Below are 25,685 nucleotides of genomic sequence, written 5' to 3' on the forward strand. Positions count from 1 at the left end.
GACCACCTCTTTAGCATTACAGAGTCTCATTTCTACAACACACTTCCATAACAATGCTTATGTGCTGCTAACAAGATCAAGTTATCCCATAAATCATGTGTGAACTTCTGAATCTCGCAGTTTCTTAGGATTATTGTCCCCGCAGAGCAGGTGGTAATAATATCGGAAACCACATTCTAGTTCATACTATTTATATTTGAGAAGTCCGCCTAATGAACTCGCTATTTCCTAGGATTATTGTCTCCACAGTACAGGTCGCTATAATATTGGAAACAGCTTCATAAATTACAGACCAATTGGTGGAGACCATATACAAACATTGAGTTCGTAATTACAGCTTTTGGGTTATGGTTTTTATTCAATCATCCTTAGCCTTGAGGCAGATTAAGGCTTAATTAAATTCTGTTGGTATTTAATATGCTGGATAATTGAATCCTTTAATTGGCGTCTTCCATTAAGAAAATAATGTTCCAGTATTTAATTCTTATTCATGTCTACTATAAGATATATCTAAAATAATTAAATTATTTAATTCTTAATAAGACATGAAAAATTAAATTCAAATTATTTCCATGTTTAAGACTAGGAAGAGAAGATTTATTATTTAATGTATTCATATGTATCTGTCCTAATTAGGATTTTAGATATATAAGTATTAGGAAACTATTAAATTATTCTCATCCATATCATCTAGGAATAAAATAATATTATTTATTTCCATAGATATAGATAATAATAAAAATATTCCTAAAATCTAGATAAATATTAGGAAACTATTAAATTATTCTCATCCATATCATCTAGGAATAAAATAAAATTATTTATTTCCATAGATATAGATAATAATAAAAATATTCCTAAAATCTAGATAAATCTTCCAAAAAGATTATATTTCCATTAAATAATAATATTTTAATGATATCTTTTAATAAAATAATTAAATAATTATTAAAATAATCCTTCATCGTTATCTCATCGCACGAGATTCGCACGAACGATGAACGATGAAAATCCGACGAGTTCGTCATCGGATCACGACGCATGAAGCCTCTCAGCCGTGGCGCGCTAGTGTCTCGGCCGCCTGGCTCGTCGGGTGTCGCAACCTCTCAGCCAGGAGCGCACACGTCGTTGTCGCTCCTCTCGGCTAGGTGCGCCCCACCCGTCTTTGCGTGTCGATCCGTCGGGTGTCGACGCTTCTCGGCCAGGCGCGCACGCGGCGGCGCGCTCCTCTCGGCCAGCGTCTCGACGCCCGTCTCGGCCATCCGAGCCGTCGGGGTGGTGCGAGCTCTTGGCCAGCGACGCGCACGGTGGTGCGCCCACTCTCGGCCAACTCCGACCACCCTTCCTTCCGCCTAGGGTTCCAGCTCTCGGCGCCTGGTGTCTCGATGGTTCTCGGACAAACCACCACTCCGTGCCACCCTTCACGTCGACCTTGGTGAGGGGGGCGCCTGGGGTTTGCGGTCTCGGCCGGCGTCGCGCTCGAGCCCATGCTCGACTGCGCGTCGCCCGATGATCGCGATTCCTCGGATCCCACTCAATCGGCAACCCTATTTCACGATCGCGCGTGGTCCGATCCGTCTCGGTGCGAGCACCGACGGATCGCACGTCTCGTACGTTCGAGTAATTCAAGTTCTTTGATTCGATAGTTCTTGAGTTCATCATGCATAATTTATTAAACAAAACACCAAGAACATGCATCGCAAACAAATAATACATGCATACATGAATTTCGCAAAATTAAATCAAAATAATCATAGCCAAAGACTGGCTCTGATACCAATTGAAGGGGTTGGCAGCGGAAGCGTGCACGAGATCTTCAGTACTCGACCTCCGATCTTCTGACTGGTGTCCCAGACTGTATGCTGATATTTGTGTGGGCAAATCTCACCAGAATACTAGGACTCGAATAATGAAGACAGAACTCAGCTCACGGAGGGAGCAATTTTCGAATTCTCTCTCTATCTAGAGGGGGACGAAAATTCTTGCTTTTACAATTAATTTTTTGTCTCCTTTATTCTCCTATTTATAAAGTCACATATTGGACCCAGTCAGGGATCTAAGGAAGAATTTGGACATGGCCTCACCCAATTAGCTTTTTACTAATTAAATTGAACCCACAATTTAATATAAGCTCATATTGGAATATTACAAGCGGCCACTACAGAAGTAATATTGCACTGCCTTTCCAAATCCGAAATTACAAGTATTCCGGGTTTCCTTTTATTTGTTTAATTCATTTCTCGCGCTTAAGATAGAAACATCCATTAATTAATTAATGTCTGCTATGGACTTAATTAATTAACATATTTTTTTTTCCAAGAGTGGACTTAGCAAGAAACTCTTATTTATTATTCATAAAGTAATTAAACTCCAACTAGCTAGGTTCCGAACAATAAAACCTCGTTTCGAGCTCCTCTTGTGGATGTTATCAAACGAGACTCTCCTCGCGCACGATTCAACATAATAGCAATCCTAGCACCGCTAGACAATGATCACCACTACCCAATATACCTGGATCGTTGGGTGACGAAAAACCCGCACCTTTGGTAAATCAAAGTAGTAGATACTCAATATCGTATGCTCAATGCTAATGTACATTGATTAAGAAATTAATTATCAAGACCTCGTCTTTCAGTAGATAGCATAAAGACTCGTCTTGCTGTTAGATCTATTCAGTGCTATACCACACCAACGTCATCATATTTCAATAAGGCTTAGAAATAATCGGACTGACATTGCAACCTTTCACGATAGGTAGTCTAGGTCTATCTGGGTTGTGGAATTCTTATTTTTCTTTGTTCAGAACTGACCGCGTACCTTAAATTGAGTGCAGTCCAAACCGGTCTACTAGAACAAAGACTTATACTTATGTTATGTTCGCTTATACATTTAAATATGCAATAAACATCCATTAAATGTAAAAACCTAACAACATTATGACAAAAATAATCTGTTGCATTCATTGGAAAATAATTATTAGAGTTTTACAGTATTCAATCACTCGAAAGGTGATTTCTAGTATACAAACCCGAACATAATTTCCAAGAGGTGTTTGAAAAATGAATTTATTATTCAGAAAATTGCAGAGTTGGAATTTTATTCCATGAATAATAAATAAAGTTTCAAACTAGAAATATTCTTTGGAGAATTAATTTAATTCAAGTCACATAGTAGACAGAGAATTAAATTAATGATTGAGATAATCTTAACTGTGGAAAATATTATAAAATTAAATGGAACCCAAGTTATTCGTAATTTGGTGATTTAGATAGGAGTCCAATATTATTTTTTAGTGGAACAAAATAATATTCCATTGGATAATATATTAAATTGATCCACACTCTAGCCCAAACATAGTCCAAACTTATAAATAGTGAGAATAGATGGGGAAACAAAGGACAACACAATTCACACCTCTCATCCCTATCCCTAGGCACCACTTGCGTGGCTTCTCTCTCTCATTTGGCTTGATTTTCGAGCTCCAAGATATGGGGAAGCTAGGGTTTTGGTTTATTCTTGTCTTGTTCATTCTAATCCTTAGAATTGAATCGAGATAGATTGTTTTGTGTATTGTTCTTCCTAGATCTCATCAAATTATTATTGATTCTTCAAGATCCGCCCACTCGAATGAATAATCAAGAACGTGGGAATAGAGTGGAAGATTCATGGTTAATAGATTAAGGATTACAGGGAAGTGCAGCTAGCAATGTCAATCCTTCAATGGATCGAGAGGTAACAATCAAATCTACATCAAATAACGTGTTTGTGTGTTTTTTATGCGTTTTCTATTGATCTAGATTAATTGCATGAAAATTGGATTTAATCACATAGTCACATAAATAGATTCGTAAGGAACTGTTTGTTTTTCATGTCCTCCGGTGCGGTAACCCCAACATATAAATCATTGGATTATTTGAATTTCCAAATAACACTAACTGTGAAATATGTTGTAGACCTAGTAATCTTCCACTGGTTCTATCCTATGATACTCATGGTTGTAGCCACATGTGGGCGCAGGTGAGCTCCGCCTCGGGCCTTTCTTGTGCTTGCCACGGAGGCCATGAACTCCTCGCAGCCATTGATCGCGTAGCGTCGGATATGAGCTATATGGTACATGCACTCAAGGTAGACGACTCCACTCTCATTCCACTGGGAAAACTCTTGTTAGAGCACAACTATCCTTTTCACCATTGCTTTCTTCCTACAAAATTAATGTTACAAATTATAGAAATAATAGAATAGTTTCTATTGTGAAGAAGGATTAAACATATACACACACAAGATGCATGTGTATTAATACAGAAATTATAATCTAAAGTCCAAATTTGATCCTGCACATTTACTGAAAATATATTTAGGTCTGATACATTAAATGTGTAATTAACTTTTTATCATAAATAATATATTTTGATTTATATTTAATGGATCCACTAATAATTAACTGTCAACTACATTTGAAGTGGCCCATTGCATTGGCTCAAAAACATATTTGACCCAACACATACTATGTGATACACTCAGATTTTGCAATGTTGTAAGGCTATTATTTGGTCCGTTTTGAGTGTCAAAGTTGCATTATATGTCCATTAATTGTATATTTTGTCTATTTTAGTATTTTGACGTGTTTTGTGAGAAATGTGCAAAATAGAGCCTAAAAAGATAGCTAAAAGTCCAAGTTAGAAATCTGGAGCATTCGAGGAGTCCAGCGGTCCGCTGCAACACAGCCAGCGACCGCTGGCAGCCAACGAACGCTGAACAGGTAGCGGCCCGCTTTAGAAAAGTTGAGTAAATGAACACGCCCAGCGACCGCTGGGTCTTGGGCAGCGACTACTCCCGGAGATCCAGTAGCTACGGGATGATTGTCAGCGACTGCTGGAACAAAGTGCAGCGACCACTGATCAAGAGACAGAAGCTATGGAACATACACCAGCGACCGCTGAACAAAGTGCAGCGGCTTGCTGGGAAAACGCAGCGCACAAATTTGACCTACTTTCTCTTCAAGATTTATCATACTGTGCTGAATATTTGTCATAATTATGGGACATGAAAATAAGGCTATAAATACCCCCTCAAGCTTCATCAAAGAAAATCATTTTGCTGCATAATTTTCTAGAGATAATATTTTGAGAGTCCTTCAAGATTCAAGAGAAGATCAATGCTAAAAAGATTTAACCTTTGAGTTCTATCACTTTAGTTCTTATGTTTTCATTGTTTTACCTACAACCTATGTTTTTAGATTATTTATTGATGTGTAACTAAACTCATAAAATTCTAGGGATGTGTTAGTAGCGACTTTGGTTATACAATTCCTATTTATTTAATATCTGTTTTGTTCATTACTTCGCTTCTATTCTAAGTGTTGGATAATTGCTTCACGTTTGAGTGACACATTCTGTGATGATCTATTGGCTTGCTACATAATCGTGAGAGGAGGTTGGCGAGTTAGAAGATCTTAGTTGGTGTTACAATTAACTTTCCTTAAAACGACACTGTTAATTGAGAGTGAGAACATAAGGGGTCTTAGGAGCTTTTATGAGTTACTGATCTAGGATTGACGCCCTTAGTGTCTATAATCCACTTTGTGCCGCATAGACAATATATTAGTGACTCGTTCTAGTGAAGTATGAACTGTGCTAGAGTGTTGTAGTTGGAGTTTGTATAACCATAACTATGAAAGTACATCCTTGGAATTCCCTTATTTCATCTGAATTTTCTCTGTGTTTTATCTGCAATTGTTCTTTTCTTTGCTTTTACAAGTTTTTATTTCCAAAAAAAAAACCAAAATCTTTTGTTTTTCCAAATAGTAGAAGAAGCCTAGTAGAAGATAGTCAATTTGTGTTCGTTTTCCCTGTGTTCGATATCCAGTACGAACCTGTAGCTATACTATTTATACTATGTATATTTGCAGGATTATTTAGTGTTAATAAAAAGTGCATCACCAAGCATCTTAGCTTTTGGACGAATATGCAAGCAATGTATATGCGTGCGTGTGTGCAGTATGTGTGTGCATGTAGTATGCTTGTGTACAATGTTTGTGTGCGCGCAATGTGTGTAGTGTTTGGATTTTATTTTTTAATTATTAAAAACCCAAAATATTACTTTATTGTAAAATCTACAAATTATAAAACTGAGATAATGATTCCAAAAAGAACGGTGATTCGTAAGATCAATATATATCAAATAAATAAATAGAGTGGAAGTAGACTATAAAGTCATGAACTTTCAGAATAGTTTCGTTTTTCCCTTGAACTTTAAATGTTGCACGAAAAGTAATGACTTTAACGGACTATGTAAATTTCCCATCCGACCCGACCCGATAGATTTCCGAGACAAACTTATCCTACCTGGCATGACGGAAGCGTGACTGGACAAATGACAAATTTAGGGTTCAATTCAAATTATGGAATTAATGCTACTTTTATGCTAAATTCGATTTGTGGAATTCGATTTGTATGTTTTCATTTGTGCTACTTGTATATTTGTAATAAGTCCAGCGTCAGAGATTGCAAATATAGAAGAGAATAATGAGAATTAGTGGAGTTTTGTCATGTCACGCCTCCGGCGGGCCATATAGGATAGGTAATTGCGTCGGAAATCTATTGGGTCGAGTCGGATGGGAAATTTACACAGTCCAGTAAAGTTCATGACTTTTCATGCAAAATTTAAAGTTCACGGGAAAATTCAAACTATTTTGAAAGTTTATGACTTTACGGGCAATTTGCCAAAACGAGTGCAGAAAAGTCAAAGTTACTCCTTATGTGTGACAGGGGGAGTAATAATTATATAAAGATAAATGGAAAAAATAAGGTCAAGCTATTGGCTTTATGTCGAGATATAATTTAGTGCAAACAATATAGTTGTCTTTATTTAAAACAAAAAAATAGAATTTGTATTTGTTCTGTTTTTCTATTTCAATTTTCAATAGTTGACTTTGAAAACTCATAAACTCGATGAAACCTCAGTTGGGTTGATTCAATTCGTAAAATGGCAAGCAAATATTCTTTCATTTTTTCCCTTTTTAAATGAGGCAAATAAATTTTAAAGAGAAACGTTTTGGATGTGGTATATATAGAAAATATAAAGATCCCACATATAAAAGAAAACACATTATCGAAATAAATATATTACTGAAAAATATATGCACATCAACACATGTATAGTTGGGTTCTTTTTTTTAATCAAACACCCTCACGGTGGAGGGTGAAGTAGGCCCCTTATCCCATTCATATCATCAAACGAAGAGATTACAACGTACAATCCCAAAAGTGGACTGTCAAGTTAAACAACCAACTAGACTATCAAGAGGCTACATCATAGAACTAGGAACAAGCAATGGACTCTCATCAATACCTAAAATTGGGGAAGCTAGGTTGATCCAATCTGCACAAAGCCATTACACGAGCTGGAGCCGAATCTTTAGTGAAGTACGAACTCGATGCCAAGCGAATACCCAAGTCAGCCAGGTGATCAGCCGCATTGTGACCTTCCCTAAGGATATGCGATACCTTCCACTCTATGTCTTTCAAATCCCCCCTGATTCTGGCTAAGCCGTGATGAACTTCCATTGATCCCAACAGACCCGACCGCAACCACCCAACCAACAACTCAACGTATAATTCAATATGTATCTGAGTTCCAAAAATTTTAGCAAGAATCAGACCCTCCCATAACGCCACGACATCTGCCTCAAGTCCGGACTCAGCCTTCGAAACCGAAGCAAAAGCTGCTAAAATCTCACCATTATGATCCCTCACCACACCACCCTGATGGATCCGCGAATTTTTGGTGGTAGTAAATGCAGGAAAATACAGATCACGACACAGAGAATTTACGTGGTTCGATTTACTGAGGTAAATCTACGTCCACGGGAAGAAAAGGGGGCAGAGTTGTATTGCTTGATCTGTTTTCTACAGCTTACAAATACAAGCTTGCTATATGATATTTTCTCTCTAGAGTTGGTGAATTCTTTATCGGATCTAAGTTCCGTTTATATATAGAACTGAGATCGTGGCTTGCATCACCACCCTAAGTCGTGGAGGTCACGGAGGTCATGAGATCCTGCATGGCCACTAATTAGGCGGTGGCTTACATCATCAGTAATTATGTCGTGGATATCGTGGAGAACTGAGAGCCTGCATGGGTCCACCACTAGATAGATCGTGTCTCCCAGTTCGGTATTGCCGAGCAGCTTTTGCCGATGCTGAGAGTAGAGCTTGATGCCGACCTGAGGGCAGAGCTTGATTGGTTGGCTTTTACCGAGCTGTAGGCTGAGGCCGAACTCTTTGGTTGTGCCGAACTGAACTCTTAGCCGAACTCTTTGGTCATGCCGAACTAATACTCTTTCTCGGGCTTTGTGCTGGCTTGTTTAGTACGTACTCCATCACTACCCCCCCCGAAGAGCGAAGTGAATCACTTCGGCATCCTGGATAATGGTACGGGGTAAGTTGATGTTTGTCCTCGGTCTTATGAAGTGAACTCTTCTTTGACCAGACTTGGTCCTTGGTCTTGATGAAATAAACATCTTTGACCGGACTCGTCTTTGGCCTGATGAAATAAACATCTTTGACCGGACTCGTCTTTGGTCTGATGAAATAAACATCTTTGACCGGATTAAGCTTGTGTCCTAATTTGGCGAGTTTTATCGCTCGGATCGGACTTTCCGTTGTCCTAATTTGGGGATCGGACTTTCCCTTGTCCTAATTCGGCGAGTTTTATCGCGTGGATCGGACTTTCCCTTGTCCTAATTCAGGCAAGTTTTATCGCGAGAATCGGACTTTTGTTGCAGTTCGTTTCAGACGAAGTGCTTGATTTTTAAGCCGAATTGTGGTCTTGTATCCTCTTTAGAAGCTTGGACTTCACAATCGTTGGCTTATTGCAGCTCGTTTCAGACGAACTGCTTGTTTAAGCTGAATTGTGGTCTTGTATCTTCTGTAGAAGCTTTGACTCTCAATCGTTGGCTTGTACATGTTCTAAGAAGGGGATCAGCCTTCGAAGAACAAGATACCTCAGTAACATTTGTAAGAGACGACACGCACAGAGACAGACAAAACACACGCACAGAGACAAATAAAGACCAAGCAAACCAAAGAAAGCACATTGACCGAACAGGACTCAAGACTGACCGACCGGACTGTCTCTTACAAATGGAACTTTTTGAGGTTGGAAATGTGCCATGTTCGGGGTACCTGTTCTCCTGACATGTGAGCCAATTTGTAAGACCCTTTGCCGAGGACTTCTGACACCCGATACGGACCTTCCCATGTGGGTTCGAGCTTGCCCAGCTTTTCTGCTCGGCTTACTTCGTTGTTTCTCAAGACGAGATCTCCCACTTGAAATTGCAGCTTCTTCACCCTTTGGTTGTAATACCGGGCTACTTGCTCCTTGTACTTGGCTGCTTTTATGCATGCCAATTCTCTTTTTTCTTCGGCAAGATCTAGCTCGGCTCTCAGTCCGTCGTCATTCATTTCTGAGGAGAAATTTAGAGTTCGGGGACTGGGTACGCCGATCTCCACCGGAATTACGGCTTCAGTGCCGTACACCAGACTGTACGGAGTTTCACCGTTGGAGATTGTGGGTGTAGTTCGGTAGGACCATAGGACTTGAGGGAGATTTTCTACCCATTGTCCTTTGGCTTGTTCTAACCGAGCTTTTAACCCTTTCACCAGGATACGATTTGTTACCTCCGTTTGTCCGTTTGCTTGTGGATGAGAGACCGAAGTGAACCGCTGTTGAATATTCAGCTCTTGGCACCAATTCTTGAACGTCTTGTCGGTGAACTGAGTCCCGTTATCCGAGATGAGGATGTGGGGTATGCCGAATCGGCACACTATGTTCTTCCAGACGAAATCCAATGCCTTCGAGCTCGTTATCGTAGCTAATGGTTCAGCTTCCACCCACTTCGTAAAGTAGTCCACGGCAACGATTAGGAATTTCATTTGCCGAGGAGCTTGAGGAAGTGGTCCCACTATGTCTATGCCCCATTGCATGAAAGGCCAAGGGCTCTGCATAGTGGATAGATCGGTCTGCGGCATCTTTGGGATATTTGCATGGATTTGGCACTTCGGGCAGGTCTTGACGAGCTGCACTGCTTCTTGTACCAAGGTTGGCCAATAATATCCCCATCTCAGAACTTTTTTAGCTAAAGCTCTGGCTCCGATGTGGCTACCGCACGATCCTTCATGAACTTCTCTGAGGATGTAGTCCGTCTCTTCTGGTCCTACGCACCGCAATAATGGCTGGAGGTAAGACTTTCTAAAGAGGACTCCTTCATGAAGTTCGTACCGAAGTGCTCGGCACGTGATCTTCCGAGCTTCTCTCCTATCCTCGGGCAATTGTCCTTGATCCAGATACTGCAAGATCGGCGTCATCCAGTTCGGCGAGCTGGATACTGAATGTACCTCGGCTTCGTCAATGCTTCGATGCATTAATTCTTCCGCCTTTGAGCTCGGATCTGAGGCCAACTTACTTAAGGTATCTGCTCGGCTATTTTCCGCTCTGGGAATGCGGATTATCCGAAAATAGGAGAAACTTCGGCTGATGCTTTGCGCTTTGTCCAAATACTCCTTCATTCTCTCGTCACGAGCTTCACTTGTACCCAACATGTGATTTACTATGACTTGTGAATCACAATGGACTTTGAGAGATTTGACGAGCAGACTTTGCGCTAACTGGAGTCCGGCCAGGAGGGCTTCGTACTCGGCTTCATTGTTAGTAGTGGGGAATAGGAACCGAAGTGAGTAGGTTACCTCGTGTCCGTCGGGAGCGACAAGTAAAATACCAGCTCCACTTCCCATCTTGTTTGAAGCTCCATCTACGAATCCGCTCCAGCAGTCCGGCGGCTCTACTTCGGATTCCAAGGGCTGTACTAGTTCGGCATTGGCAGAATTCTTCTGTTCGGCAATAACAGGAATTGCTTGATCGAACTTTGCTTCTGCAAGAAAATCTGCCAAGGCTTGTCCCTTGATAGCTTTCCGAGGTAGATACTCGATTGAGTGTTCTCCCAGCTCTATGGCCCATTTGGCGATTCTGCCTGATGCTTCTGGTTTGGTCAAAACTTGCCGAAGAGGCAGATCGGTTAAGACGCATACCTTGTGAGCGTAGAAGTATGGCCGCAGTCTCCTTGCTGCATTTACTAACGCCAGAGCAATTTTTTCCAGAGGTTGATACCTTGTTTCTGGACCTCTTAATGCTCGGCTTGTAAAGTAGATGGGAAACTGCTTTAGGCCTTCTTCTCGTACAAGCACCGCGCTGATGGTTTGATCCGATGCCGCTAAGTATAAGAATATTACTTCGGCTTCGGTTGGAGCAGAGAGAATAGGAAGCTCGGCTAGATAACTTTTGAGCTCGTCAAAGGCCTTTTTCTGCTCGGCTCCCCACTCGAACTTTGGTGCCTTTTTCAACACCTTGAAGAACGGCAGTTGCTTTTCGGCTGCTAGGGAAAGGAATCGATTCAGTGCGGCTAGACATCCGGTTAGCCTTTGCACGTCATGTATGGACTTCGGCATTGCCATGTCCTGAACGACTTGAACTTTTGAGGGGTTTGCCTTGAGTCCGTCCTTTGAAACCCAACAACCCAGAAACTTTCCCGAATCTACCAAAAAGGTACACTTTTGGGGATTAAGTTTGAGGTTGGCTTTCTTGAGCACGTTGAGAGTGGACTTGAGGTTGTCTTCGTACTCCGAAGTGCTTTTGCTTTTGACAACTATGTCGTCGACATACACTTCAACCTGCTTTCCGATTAGGTGCCGAAAAAGCTTGTCTACCATCCTTTGATAAGTGGCTCCGGCATTCTTTAAACCGAATGGCATCTTTTTATAAGCGAAAATGCCGAAATCGGTAATGAAAGCTGTTTTCGGAGCGTCACTCTCATCCATCAACACCTGGTGATATCCTTTGTATAGATCAAGAAAACAGAAAATTTCGAAGCCGATCAAAGCTTCTACTTTTTTATCTATATTCGGAAGGGGATAGCAATCTTTAGGACAGTGCTTATTTAGATCGGTGAAATCTATGCACATCCGCCATCCTCCTTCCTTTTTCTTGATCATGACAAGATTGGCCACCCACGAAGGATATTTCACCTCGAACAGTACATCCGCTTTTAGTAATTGGCGGACTTCGTCATGGATGACTTGGCTTCTTTCTGCCGCAAAGAGTCTTTGCTTCTGTTTTACTGGCCGGATTGAAGGATCAATATTTAACCGATGAGTGATTACCTCGGGGGGCACTCCGGTCATGTCCAACGAAGACCATGCAAAGACATCTTTGTACTCCTTGAGGAGCTGAATGGTCTTTTCTCGGAGTAGAGGCGTTCCTGCGAAGCCGATCTTGACCGTTCTGGATGGATCGTCATCGTATAACCGAACGGTCATTGAGTTCGGCTCTGAAGTGACTTCGGCCATCTCGCTTGCCTCTGACTCCGGTTGCTGTGATTGCTATGCTTGATGGTGCCGAACTGATTGCTCGGCACTTTTAAGCGCAATCTGCAAACATTCTTTTGCTCTCTTTTGATCACCTCGGATGACCGCTATCCCACCTTTAGTGGGGATCTTGATGGTGAGGTGATAAGTAGAGCAAACGGCCCGAACTGTGTTGAGCCAGTCTCTCCCCAGGATGATGTTGTACGGGGACCGAGCTTTTACCACAAAGAACTCGATCATCGTATTGGAGCTTGTAGGCGCTTTTCCCACCGTGATCGGAAGGCTGATAATACCTTCAGGGCGGGTGTCTTCCTGGGCGAAACTTTTCAGAGGAAGTGGAGCCGGACTGAGCCAAGCTGGATCCACTTCCATTTTATCAAAACATTCTTTAAAAAGAACGCTGACTGACGCTCCTGTATCCACAAATACTCTGTGGATCAGTTTGTTTGCCACTCCGGCTTGAATGACAATAGCGTCTTGGTGAGGAGAGATGGCCGGGACGGGATCGGCATCTGAAAATGTAATCACTTCGTCTTTCTTCAGCCTTTTATGTGTTGGCTCCTCTTGATTGGAACCTCTGCGTTCTGCTTTTAGGGACGACTTAGTCTTCCCGGCAGGGAGAGCATCAATAGTCAGGATTACTCCATCATATTGCGGCTCGTCGTCGTCTTCGGGATCCTCATGCCTTTTCGGATCCTGAGGATTGCAGTTCGCCCCTCTCTGTCTTTTGTTCTTTTTCGGCTGCTTGCTTTGGTATTTTTTTAACGTTCCTGTTTTCACAAGAACATCAATACCTGCAGCCAAATTTCGGCACTCCTCGGTATCATGACCGTGGGCTTGATGGAAGGAGCAATATTGATCCTGAGGTCGCCGCGCGGCTGATTTCGTCATCCGCTTTGGTTTTTCGAACATATCGGAATGTAGTTCGAAAATTTCCGTTCTTGACTTGTTTAATGGTACGAACTGAGCGGGCGGCTTCTCAGGATTGAGCCGTGGCCCCAATCTGCCTTGTACCGGTGCCCTTTGAATTCTTTCAAAAGGAGTTCGGCGAGGAAGCACCTGGCCGCTTTGATCGGGCTTCTTTTTCTCTTCTTGGGATGAGCTGTCTAAAGACCGTTTTCGACGGTCTGCCTCATCCGCACGGGAAAACTGGTCCGCAATGTCCCACATTTCTTGAGCTGTTTGCGGGCCGCACTCCACGAGCTTTCTGTAGAGAGCTCCGGGCAGGATTCCATTTTGGAATGCCGAAATGACAAGTAGATCATTGAGATTATCTACTTGTAGGCACTCCTTATGGAATCTCGTCAGGAAGTCGCTGATCTTTTCGTCGCGACCTTGACGTATAGAAAGCAGCTGAGCCGAAGTGATCCGGGCTTCCGCTTTCTGAAAGAACCTCCTGTGGAAAGCATCCATTAGATCTCGGTAGGATCTAATGCTGCCTTGAGGAAGGCTGTCGAACCATCTTCTGGCGTTCCCGACGAGCAGTTCGGGGAACAGCTTGCACATGTGGACCTCATTGAGACCCTGGTTCGCCATATTATATTGATACCGTCCCAAGAAGTCATGAGGATCCTCCAGCCCGTCATAAGTCATTGACGGTGTCCGGTAGTTCCGCGGCAAAGGAGTTCGGGTGATGTCGTCCGAGAACGGAGTCTTTAATGCTCCGTACATGGCGAACCCGACATCTCTTCGGTACGGAGGAGATGGAGTTCTCCTGTGGTTCCGGTACCGAGGAGGAACAGGAACATGTCGGGGTTGATGATTCTTTCTCCTGGAAGACACGTCACTACTGCGGTGGTGACTTTCATGTCTGGATGAGGAGGGAGAATCCGCCGTTGTCTTCTCCGGCTGTTGGCTCTTCTGCAGGAAGGTTAAGAACTCCTCCTGCTTCTCGGCCAAGAACAGCTTGACAGCTTCATTTAAATCAGGCTGCTGGGAAGACTCGGTGTGTGGACCTTTTGAGCGGCTTGTTCCTTCACCGTGAGAACTGGATACAGACTTCTCACGAGGCTGCTTTCCAGGCCTATGGGCTGCTGGGTTAGCTTCCTCATGGTCATCACGGACGGAGGCACGGGAGTTGTGCGATCTGGCATGCATTTTTTTTTTTGTAGTGGAAAAAGGGTCAAAAATTCGCTTTATCACAGATTTGGTTCTCTGATTTCCCACAGACGGCGCCAGTGATGGATCCGCGAATTTTTGGTGGTAGTAAATGCAGGAAAATACAGATCACGACACAGAGAATTTACGTGGTTCGATTTACTGAGGTAAATCTACGTCCACGGGAAGAAAAGGGGGCAGAGTTGTATTGCTTGATCTGTTTTCTACAGCTTACAAATACAAGCTTGCTATATGATATTTTCTCTCTAGAGTTGGTGAATTCTTTATCGGATCTAAGTTCCGTTTATATATAGAACTGAGATCGTGGCTTGCATCACCACCCTAAGTCGTGGAGGTCACGGAGGTCATGAGATCCTGCATGGCCACTAATTAGGCGGTGGCTTACATCATCAGTAATTATGTCGTGGATGTCGTGGAGAACTGAGAGCCTGCATGGGTCCACCACTAGATAGATCGTGTCTCCCAGTTCGGTATTGCCGAGCAGCTTTTGCCGATGCTGAGAGTAGAGCTTGATGCCGACCTGAGGGCAGAGCTTGATTGGTTGGCTTTTACCGAGCTGTAGGCTGAGGCCGAACTCTTTGGTTGTGCCGAACTGAACTCTTAGCCGAACTCTTTGGTCATGCCGAACTAATACTCTTTCTCGGGCTTTGTGCTGGCTTGTTTAGTACGTACTCCATCACACCCCTCCTGCGCACCATGTTGACAAGTGAAATGCTCCATCGGTATGGTGCATCCAGAAGTCTCAAATCAAATTCCTTTGCCACCATCTCAGCCTAAGCTCGATGTTTCTCCCCTCCTCAGCAAAAGGCGACACTTACAAACACCTACAACTATTGAAGCGTTGTGTCCACTGGCAGCCTATTGGCGAGCAACCTCCACAAGAACACGGATATTGAAGGTCCAATGCATTTTCCCCATATGAAATCATGCACCATCCACTTATCCGCTTTATTTCTCACAAGCTCTGAGGCCGAGGCTACCGAGAAGTTTTCAAATGCTTGAAGACAAATTGATGGAAAATAACGAAGTTTGTTTAATTTTTGATCATTTTGCAATTTTTAAAAGTAGTTAATTATATATCATAAGTTTTACATTTTTTCAATTAATTCCTTAATTTAATTATATGGAAAATTATGTATGATGTAAAATACCGAATAATATGTCCATGATTTAAATGAAATATCAAAACTTGGAATATAAAATAGGATATCTTTATAATCTCTTGATATACATAATATCAATACATATACCAAATCTATACATTTTAACATGATACATTTATTAAATAAAATCAGTCGTGTTGGGAAACACCACAAGCATCCCGAAAATTATTGGCACATCTATATACTTTTAAAGAAAACATGTTTTCAACACCACGAAAATATGTCGTTCTATATGCGAACAAAACTATTAAGAAAATTAAAACATCTTAATTTGATACTTTCTTCGTCCCACAAGAATATGCATTTTCTTATTTTAGAAATTCTTTTGTTTCTATTGAGCTGCCACTCATTCTTCAGTAATAATACTTTAATTACTTTTTCTTTCTATGTCTCTCTTACTAACCAGTTGTGCATTAAAACCCGTTTCCAATCAAAAGTGCATATTCATATGGGACGGATGGAGTATTCTGTTTACAAATCTCATGGAGCCGAACATAATTAAATCAACTCTTGTGATAAAATGACTTACTAAAATTAAAAAATTGTTGGGATATAAAATGGTATACTTTATATCCTTATAATCTCTTGATATCCATGATATCAATACACATCAAAATCCACATTTTTATATTGCAACGCGATATATCCATAATATAAAATTAGAGAATTGATATGCTCAGCGACTCTAAGAAGCGACTCTAAGAGCTCCTTTCACAAAATCTCTCTTTTTACTCTAAAATTCTCTCAACGTTCTCTTCTGCCTACTTCACAATCACAAATTTATCTCTCCCAATTCTCAACTCTCTATCACACAAAAATTGAAATATTTTCCCTGAAATTTTCTCCCCTCACTTTAAAACTTTCTTCTGCGTGAGAAACGCTTCTTCTCAATCACGAATCTGTCCACATCTGTCTGCGTATCTATGAAAATTAAAAATAATTGTGGGCTTACACTTACATAGGCTTTATTTATCTAAAGATGTTCACAAACTTTCTAGAGGACTTTTTGTACGTGGGCCAATATAAGAGCACCCACAACCGTGCTCTTGCCAACGAGCACGGTTGTGGGCCCGGCGGCCACTATTCCTACCTGCTCTTAGGCAAGAGCACAACACCCACAGTTGTGCTTTTCCGCAAGGACGAGCACAATTCATTTTAAATAAAAACATTTCCATAACATTAAAATTCATTAAAAAAACCGAAATAATATTACAAATTACAAATAAAATAAAAAAGACATAATTAAAATCCTAAAAAATAAAAATTACATAATTAAAATCCTAAAAATTAAAAATTACATAATTAAAATACTAAAAATAAAAAATATCCCCATGGAAGACTACTCATCCGGCGGCACTACGCCCAATTGTTTTTGGAGGCCCAATATCATGACCTCGTGCGATCGAAGTTGCGAGGGGTCATAGTTGACCTATCGGCCATATTGAGTTGGGCCAAAAGGGTCCACAACGAGTTGGTGGGGGTGGAGGTGGCGCATAGGGAACAGGAAAGGGAGCGGGGTCGGGAGCATCGCTGGATGGAGTCGCGGCGCGACGGCTGTTGGCCGCTGCCTTCTTCCTTCCTTGCGGTCGGCGTCGGGAACCGCTCGGGCCGGCGTCGGGGCTACCCAAGTTAGCTCCGGCGAGTTGGCTAACCACGTCTTTGGAGTCGGAGTCGGATAGGGATACCGACCTTGACCGTTTGGAGGAGCCGCTAGAGGAGGATGTTACACCTCCCCTATACTACGGATGTGGCCGCGTCTCCTGCCAAATGTTGAGGTACTTGAACGCCTTGTAATTCATGGATCTGTAGGTCGACATGGCGGAACTGATGATGTCGACCTCGCTCCAGCCGCTCCCCGCCGACCGCTTTTCCTGGAGGTAATACCCCTGGAACTTGTTAATTTCGTCATTGGCTCGGTAGATGGCGTTGCGCACCATACTCTCGTTGCACTCGATTGTTCCCTCCGGCCAGTTTTTATTGTACCAGCGACAGATGCGTGAAAGAGCAACAGAGGTGCGTAGGTGTCGTTCAAGCAAGGATGTATCCTACTGGTCAGGATAGAGATCCTAACTAAGCCTAGACCCTGGTTTCTAAGAATCCTCAACCCTCTTCTACTGGGTAGTATAGTGAAGGTAGGGGTCGAATCCCACAGAGATGGTGCGTTTAAACTACCGCGGTGATATTTGGAAAGTTTGGTTAGCTACCACGCTTGGGTTGAGTCTCTACCTAGACGGGAAATTAAGATGGTGTCCTACTGACTAGGAAGGGTGAATGGTTGTCGACATGTAGTGGTGTACGTGGAATTATGTTGGATGCGGTGTAACAGAAAATATGCGGAAAGTACTAGGTTTCTATAAAATGCTAAACAGAAAAGCAGAGAATAAGTGGTAGTTGTGGTGACTAGGCTGACAGATCTGCAGGGTGTACTAAAAGTGAAGGACAAAAAGCAAAAAGCATCTAAAAAGCAAAGTGGTCCCAAACTTGGATATGGACATCATCTTCTTCAACAAACACAAACTAAAATCAGAAAAACAAACCAGATTCAGCACCATAAAAACACAGATTAATGACTCACGAACACAGATCTACAATCAAAAAAATTCCAAAACGAAAATCAAACATCGAAACTAAAATCCCGCCTACTGATCAGCATGGGAGAAAACAGGAAACACATAACTGCACCTTGCATGAAACAAACCTCTATGAAGTAAAAGTAAACAGATTATGCTAACTCGAAGAAATAAACTACTAACTGGAAACACACGATTCGATACTCAAAACGACCAGAAACTTTAGATCTAACTAACTAGGCAGAAAAGAAAGAAAGCAGCTCGACAAACTGAATAGAAATCAACTTCGTAGCATTAAACATTGTTCGGATCTTCAACAAAATACTTCAAAGTAGTGAAATTCAAAAGCAGCAAAGATCCAACGTAAGGAAAATGCAAGTAAATTAAACTACGAAAGCGAAATAAAAGTGTTTGGCCACTCCGGGCGATGGAACTCCTAAAATATGATCTTGCTGGCTGGAATAAGGATGACTGGTACTCCGGGAACATCTGGACGTCAGGTGATCATGGCTGCGGCGAGGCAAGAAGCGGGACACGGCTGAAAGACTGGTATTACCGAGAGAACTCTCTACCTAAAGATGGTGGTGAATGAGTGAATGTGTCTTCTCTCTCCTTCTTGGCTTCCTTTTATAGGGAGGCTTACCCTTGATTTTAGGGTAAATCCTCATTGCAAGTTGACTTCTTTGCCCTCAATTGTGGGTAATCCGTCCCAGCTATCCGTCTTCTCCATCTCAAGCCGTTTCAGCACGAATACTGATCAGTATGAGATCATGCTGGCGCCCTTTTTCACCCGAACATTCCGAAACTTCCCTACTGGCTAGAACACTTAACCTGCACACTTTGAGCAACTGTTTTGCAGATATAATCAATTTTGCACATCATACTGACCAGTAACCAAGGCCTAGAATACGACTTATCAAACTGCTCACACTTACCACATGCTTGTCCTCAAGCGTGAAGAACAAACGAAAAGAAATAAGTCGAATTCTAGCCTGGTTACTCCCCTGACCGACTCAATCCTAAACTAGACCCTAGACTACAACGGAAAGAGAAAACAAAAACACAAAAACAAGCACAGAAAAGAAAACACATAAACGAACACAGAAAGACTAAACACAAAGATTGGGCTATATTTTAAACCATCCCTCCCCTCGGGATCAGGTGCAATCCGGCCTTAGACAGCCTTGAACTTCCGCCGCCCCCCCTTTCTCTCCCAGTCAGTATATCCGCTCGTCAAGAACGCCCAAACTTTCGGCCAAACACTAGGTTCACTCAGTCACTCATACCTCTCCGGGAATGTTAGGATTGTTCTCTCATAGTGCTCCACCACAATTGCTTCGGACTTAGATTTCACGTGCAGCTACTGAAGGGCTTAAAGGCTTGTAACTGGGCTATTGGTTTGTAGTGTTTTGGGTGGATGTTCCTAAGGCTCTAAGGTTAAAAAAAAACTTCTATTTTATTTGATGTGGGGGAACTGTGTGCATTTGGGCCTCTGGTTAGTTGCTTTTCTTGGCTGGCGCTTCTGGTTTTGATCTCCAACTAGTCAGTAGCTTCTTGTGGCTTCGCCACCCTTATGCCTTCTTCATTTTTTTGTGGCCAAGTTTTTCTGACCATTTTCCTTCATCTTTTCTCTCTTTTTTTTTCTCTCTCGTGGCTTCGCCACCCTTATACCTTCTTTTTGGGCCTGGGATGACTCCCTGGCCAATTTTCTTCCAAACTTTCTTGTCCAGTTGGATTCTGCTTTCTTGTACACCCTTCTAGCCAGTAAGCTTCATTCGCTTCATGCCTTGCACACACACAGTCCCAGTGGCTAGGGGTATTTATCTGGGTATAAAGAGTTAGAAAAGAGGTTCTAAAGGTGGTTTTTTTTTGGGGGAGGGGGGGTTTCTACTGCCTTCAGTGTTGCTACACGCAGTCACTTCACCCTAGGCAATTTGTGGCAGCCGCTCTTTTCTTTTCTAAACATGTGGAAATTGGTTCTACTTAAAGCTTATAACTCACATTTTAAGAGGGCTTTCATGTTTGGCTCTAAGTATGGGCTTTTCTTTCATACTCGCATCATCTATCCTGGCTAGGAGGTACTAAGGGGGGTGGTTTCTGTTTTCCTGCATGTCGTATCTCCCTCAATTCCCCTTACCGTCAGCTCAGGACAGTTGAGTTTTAAGCCCAATCAACACACAAAAGAAAAAAAACTAGACCTAACAAGACACTAACACAAGCACAAACACAAACCACGCATATACACATACATCATATTGGCCATTGTGTCCCCCCTCCCACTTCACAAGTGTCTACCCTCAGATCAGGCTGTGAAGTGGAAAAGGTAATGGCCAGTACGATGGACACACAAACAAGACAAACAAAACGACATGCTAAAAACTAAAACTTCTCACACTTAGACTATAAAGTAGGCTAAGTGGGAGAGTTTAAAACCTAAGCAGAATCCAACAATTACAAAACACATATATACAAAACTCCTCACACTTAGGCCATGCAATGGGCTAAGTGTGAGCCAACATGCTTACGAAAAAGAAAACAGAAAACACAAACTCATGCGCCAAAAAGACAAACCCTTAACTTCTCACACTTAGACTATAAAATAGGCTAAGTGTTATGAATGGGGTTTGCGCACAAACAGAAATTATACTACCTAAAAAAAACAAAACACAATTAAAATACGAAAAACTAAAAACTGAAAATAAAAAGAAAACTAACTGGTCAGGTGGGGTGGTGGTCACTTGTTCCTCCTGCTCCTTCGCGGGGCAGGTTGTGGTGCAGGTGGTTCTTGCAGTTGCTCCTCCTCATTCTCGGACTGTTTTCCTTCAGGCTCGGCCGACTCCTCGGCATCTCCGTCCTCTTGTCTCGCCTCTAGGTTCTGCTTTGCTTCTTTCGTCTCGGTTAATACCTCCTCTGATACTCGTGGTTCATTAGCTCGACCTCCATGGCCACTCGATTCAACAGCTTCCTCTTGGCCTCGTTGTGTTAACTCCATCAATATCTCGTCTATCACGGACGCCATCCTGGCCATTTCTATTATCAACCGTTGGTTTTCCTCTCCTAGCCTGGTAACAATCGTCTCCAAAGCTTCTTGCTTCTGACTCTGCCTCGTCTGTCCTGCAGACTCCTTCAACATTCGTTCCATTACCGATGCCAATCGCACCACCTCTGCTTTCAACTGCTGATTCTCTTCTTTCACTTCTTCCATCGCTTTCTCCATCCTTTCGCGACGCTGCTCTTGTTCTGAAACTTCCTGGGCTGCTGCTACCCTTCCGGTCGGTATAGCTTCTTCTCCCATTGCGTAAAATTGGGGTGCGCCCTGCCTCATGTAAACGGTGTTCGTTCAGACGAACAAAGGTGTATCAAAAAGACCAGGAGGTTCCACCATGATCTGGTCGGATAAATCTTCGGCCTCCGTGATGATGACGTTGTTTCTGACGAACACTCCCAAGACATCAAAGAGAGTGAGGTTCCTCGCTGGGTGGGTGGCAATTAGATGGCATTGGTAGGCGGTCCAAAAACCCAGATGCAACTTCCTTCCCTGCTTGGCGCACCAGAGAAGATATAACTCCGTCATCGATGTCCTAACAGCGGAGTTCGACTGCCCCAATAAATTGAAATCCAGGTAAAGCTGTACAAGACACAGAATTGGGTTGTTGAAATGAACGGAGCGGGAAATAGTGGACTGGAATTGCCCTGCATCAGGGTGAGTAAGTTCCTCCCAGGCTTCCTGGGGCTCAAATTCCACATGTCTGCGGGGAATTCCCCGCTCCCTACTTCTCCACTCAGGCCCTATGGCCTCCTCTAAACTGCACATTCCCAGACGCACGGTCTACTCAATCAAGCTTATCCGTATCTCTCCGCCAAACAGCCTAAAACTGATACATTCCTCATCTAGATCAGTGGTGACCTTAAACCTAAAGGTCGTGAAAAACTCCTTCGCTAATCTAACCGGGACACTCGGATCCCCATTCTCCAACAACCATTCGAATCCTAACGCGTGCAAATAAGATAGAAACTGCTCGCGGGCACCTAACTCATCTAAAGAAGGAATGTGAAATACCTTTCCGCTCTTCACCTGCTTACTCCCTTCATCCTTGCTATCGAAAGCTTTCTGTAGCTCCTTCGAGTCGAAAAGCTTCATCTCCTCTACCAGATCATCAGTAAGGTCCACTGTCCAGCGCCGGTACCTCAGTCTCTCTACCGGTGGGTGGACTAACTCTCGATGATCATTCTGAAGCTATTGTTCTACGTACTCCTCATCCTCCAAAGAGATATCGCTGTCGGAGGCTGATTCCTCGCTGGCAGCGTATTCGCTATCACTTCGCTCCCTCCGGTGTTCCTGGACTCGCTGAACTGACTCAGTAATGACTATGCCAGTGTTTACTGTACGTGGCTTCTTGTTGCTGGGCTTCTTCTTCATAGGGGCCTTCCCCTTTCGTTTTCTCTCTTCACGGTATCTAACTTCCTCTCCGTCATCTATGTCTTTCTCTTCTTCGGGTTCCTTCTCAGCTTGTGTTGAAAGTGGATCCTGGATAGTAGGACTGGTCTCCTTGTGGCCTACTGACCTGGATGCGAGGTCCAGACCCTCAGCCATCTCGTCAGCCTCTTCACCTTGGTCACTCAGTGTTGGAGATACCGCTCTGGTTTCCATTGCAGTATCCTCTAGGTCGGTAACAGGTAAAGGCTCCTCCCCAGGTTTTGTGGGAGTGGTCCTTTCTTCTTCACTCGAGATCTCCACGGGATCTGCCTCTATGTTCGGCTTCGCCTTACTAGCTGCCCACTTACCCAAACAACGTTGCGATATCCTTTGCGGTTTGGCCGGCTCTGCCTTGGAGTCTGTCTTCACTACCAGTTTCCGTCTGATGGGAATCGGCTTTACTACCTGAGGTGCCACTAGGATGGATGCTTCTACCTCTGGTTCTGCTGTCTCTGTTCCTGATTTCTTGCTCATGCCTACCGCCTTGGTTCAAGATGGAATCAAACTCCTCATCTGTCATCAACGACCGCTTCTGGGCTAATTCGTTCAGATCTATGTCCTCCCTTTCCACTTCATGAGACACCGGCTCCTCCTCAGGCGTCCTCTCCGTTTTGCCACTCCCCTCATGGGTTGTCTCTTCTTGGCTGGCCCTTTTCTTACGCTTCTCAGGGTCGGAGTCGTAATGGGCGGCGACAGTGTCGAGCTCCGCCGAATCTGGTACCGAGGTCTCCGATGGCGCGGTCGCCGAGGGAGATCCCTCCTCCGTTTGTACTTCTGCGTGACTGACCGGTGCAGGTGGAATTTCACTGGGTGCGGTTCCTATGCCCCCCATTTGACCGAAACCAGCCAATGCCGCCGTCCAGTCCCGAGTAGGGTCCTGTTGACGAAGAAATGCCATCATGACATCCATGGAAATCATAGGTGGTGGCTGAGCGGTCGGTGCTGGTGGTGGTGGATTTTGCTGTGGTTGTGCCTCCTGGGTTTCTTGGCGGCGCGGTTTGATTTTCTTGGCGAACGCTTTCTTCCCCATGATCGGAAATCTGCGATTTAGTGGTGGAAAGTAGGGTTTGATATCTTGGAGAGAGTTGGGGTTGAGAATGATGTTTCCGTGAGAGAGATGGACAAGAATTTCTTGAAAGCGAATTTGAAAATGAGGGTTTGTGAGGGAAAAGGGTTGGGACGGTGAGTTTAATTTGGGTGAGAGAGAGCAGTTGCAGGTGGTTGTAACCGGTTATCAGGGGTTGCCGGTCGCGACGCTTCAGAAGGGAGGCGGTTGAGATTGCTGGCCTCTGATTGGTCAGCATGTCCCTTCTCTCTGTTCACACGCCACTCCCAGCCGCTGCTACCCTGCAAAAGCTGCACCAACTTTAATTCAAATTTTCGTCCTCACCAAAATCCCCCCTATACTTACCTAATAAGGAAAATAAATCTAATGGGCCCTTAAATAAAATCTGAAATAGCACCAGATAAGTAATCCCTTGGTCAATGTGTACTCCAAATTAAAATTAAGGTCCGAAAATATTTTTGGATTTTTAGAAATTATCTTGCATGCAGAGATTAACTGCGTATTTACAATAATTACATTTTCCTTAAGCAATTTGGAATTCTACTTGGCCAGTATATGCAAACTATTTTCAAAAAGAAACTAGCCACGTGGAACTCCAAATTCCTATCTTACTGATCAGTATGAAACTGATGTAAGTGGTTGTAGTGGAATTTCATCCACTACACCCACCTCGCTATTATCCCTGAATATTTTCAACCCATGTCCATTTACTATGAAAGGTTCAGAGTTAGAAAAACTCCCTGAAATTTCCACTGCCCCATTAGATCGGAGTGCAGTTATGATGTAAGGTCCTGTCTATTTGGACTTGAGTTTCCCTGGCATAAGCTTCAATCTTGATTGGAAGAGTAGTACTTTCTGGCCAACATGGAGCTCCTTAGTTCTCAGATTTCGATCATGCCACAATTTAGTTCGCTCTTTGTACCACATGGCTGAGTCGAATGACTCCAATCTAAGTTCCTCAAGCTCCTGCAGTTGCAGCTTCCTTTCCTCTTCACAGGCTGTAGCATCCATATTCACTTTCTGTACTGCCCAGTATGCTCGATGCTCGATCCCAACCGGTAAGTGGCACATCTTCCCAAAAACAATCCGGTTAGGGGACATGCCTATGGGGGTTTTGTAGGCTATTCGATACGCCCAGAGAGCATCCTCTAACCTTACACTCCAGTCTTTCCTAGAAGTGTTCACAGTCTTCTCCAAAATTTTCTTTATCTCGCGGTTAGAAATCTCCGCTTGACCATTTGCTTGCGGATGGTAAGGGCTTGAAAGTCTGTGGTGCACACCGTATTTCTTCATTAAGGCTTCAATTGTGCGATTACAGAAATGCGTACCTTGATTGGATATGATCGCCCTGGGCACACCGAATCGGCTGAAAATATGACTCTTTAAGAACTTGGCCACCTCCTTTGCTTCACACGTGCTTGTGGCCTTGGCTTCTACCCATTTGGAGACGTAGTCTACAGCAACTAGGATATACAGATTGTCATAGGATGAAGGAAAAGGCCCCATGAAATCCATTCCCCATATGTCGAATAGTTCGCAAACTATTATGCGTACCTGCGGCATTTCATCCCGGACAGATATTCCACCGGTCAGTTGGCAACGCTCACAGCTCCTGCAGAACTCGTACGCATCTTTGTTGAGAGTTGGCCAGTAAAAGCCGCTATCCAGAATCTTCCTTGCCGTCTTCTTGGACCCGAAGTGCCCTCCACATGTTAACGAATGGCAGTGGGTTAAAACATCCCGCTGCTCCCAGTCAGGAATGCACCTCCTTATCACTTGATCGGACCCTACTATCCACAGATAGGGGTCGTCCCAAAAGTAGTATTTTGCTTCAATCTTGATCTTCATTCTTTGGGCTTTGGTAACACTCGG

The sequence above is a fragment of the Salvia splendens genome, chromosome 11, assembly GCF_004379255.2.
Source record: "Salvia splendens isolate huo1 chromosome 11, SspV2, whole genome shotgun sequence".
NCBI lineage: Eukaryota > Viridiplantae > Streptophyta > Magnoliopsida > Lamiales > Lamiaceae > Salvia > Salvia splendens.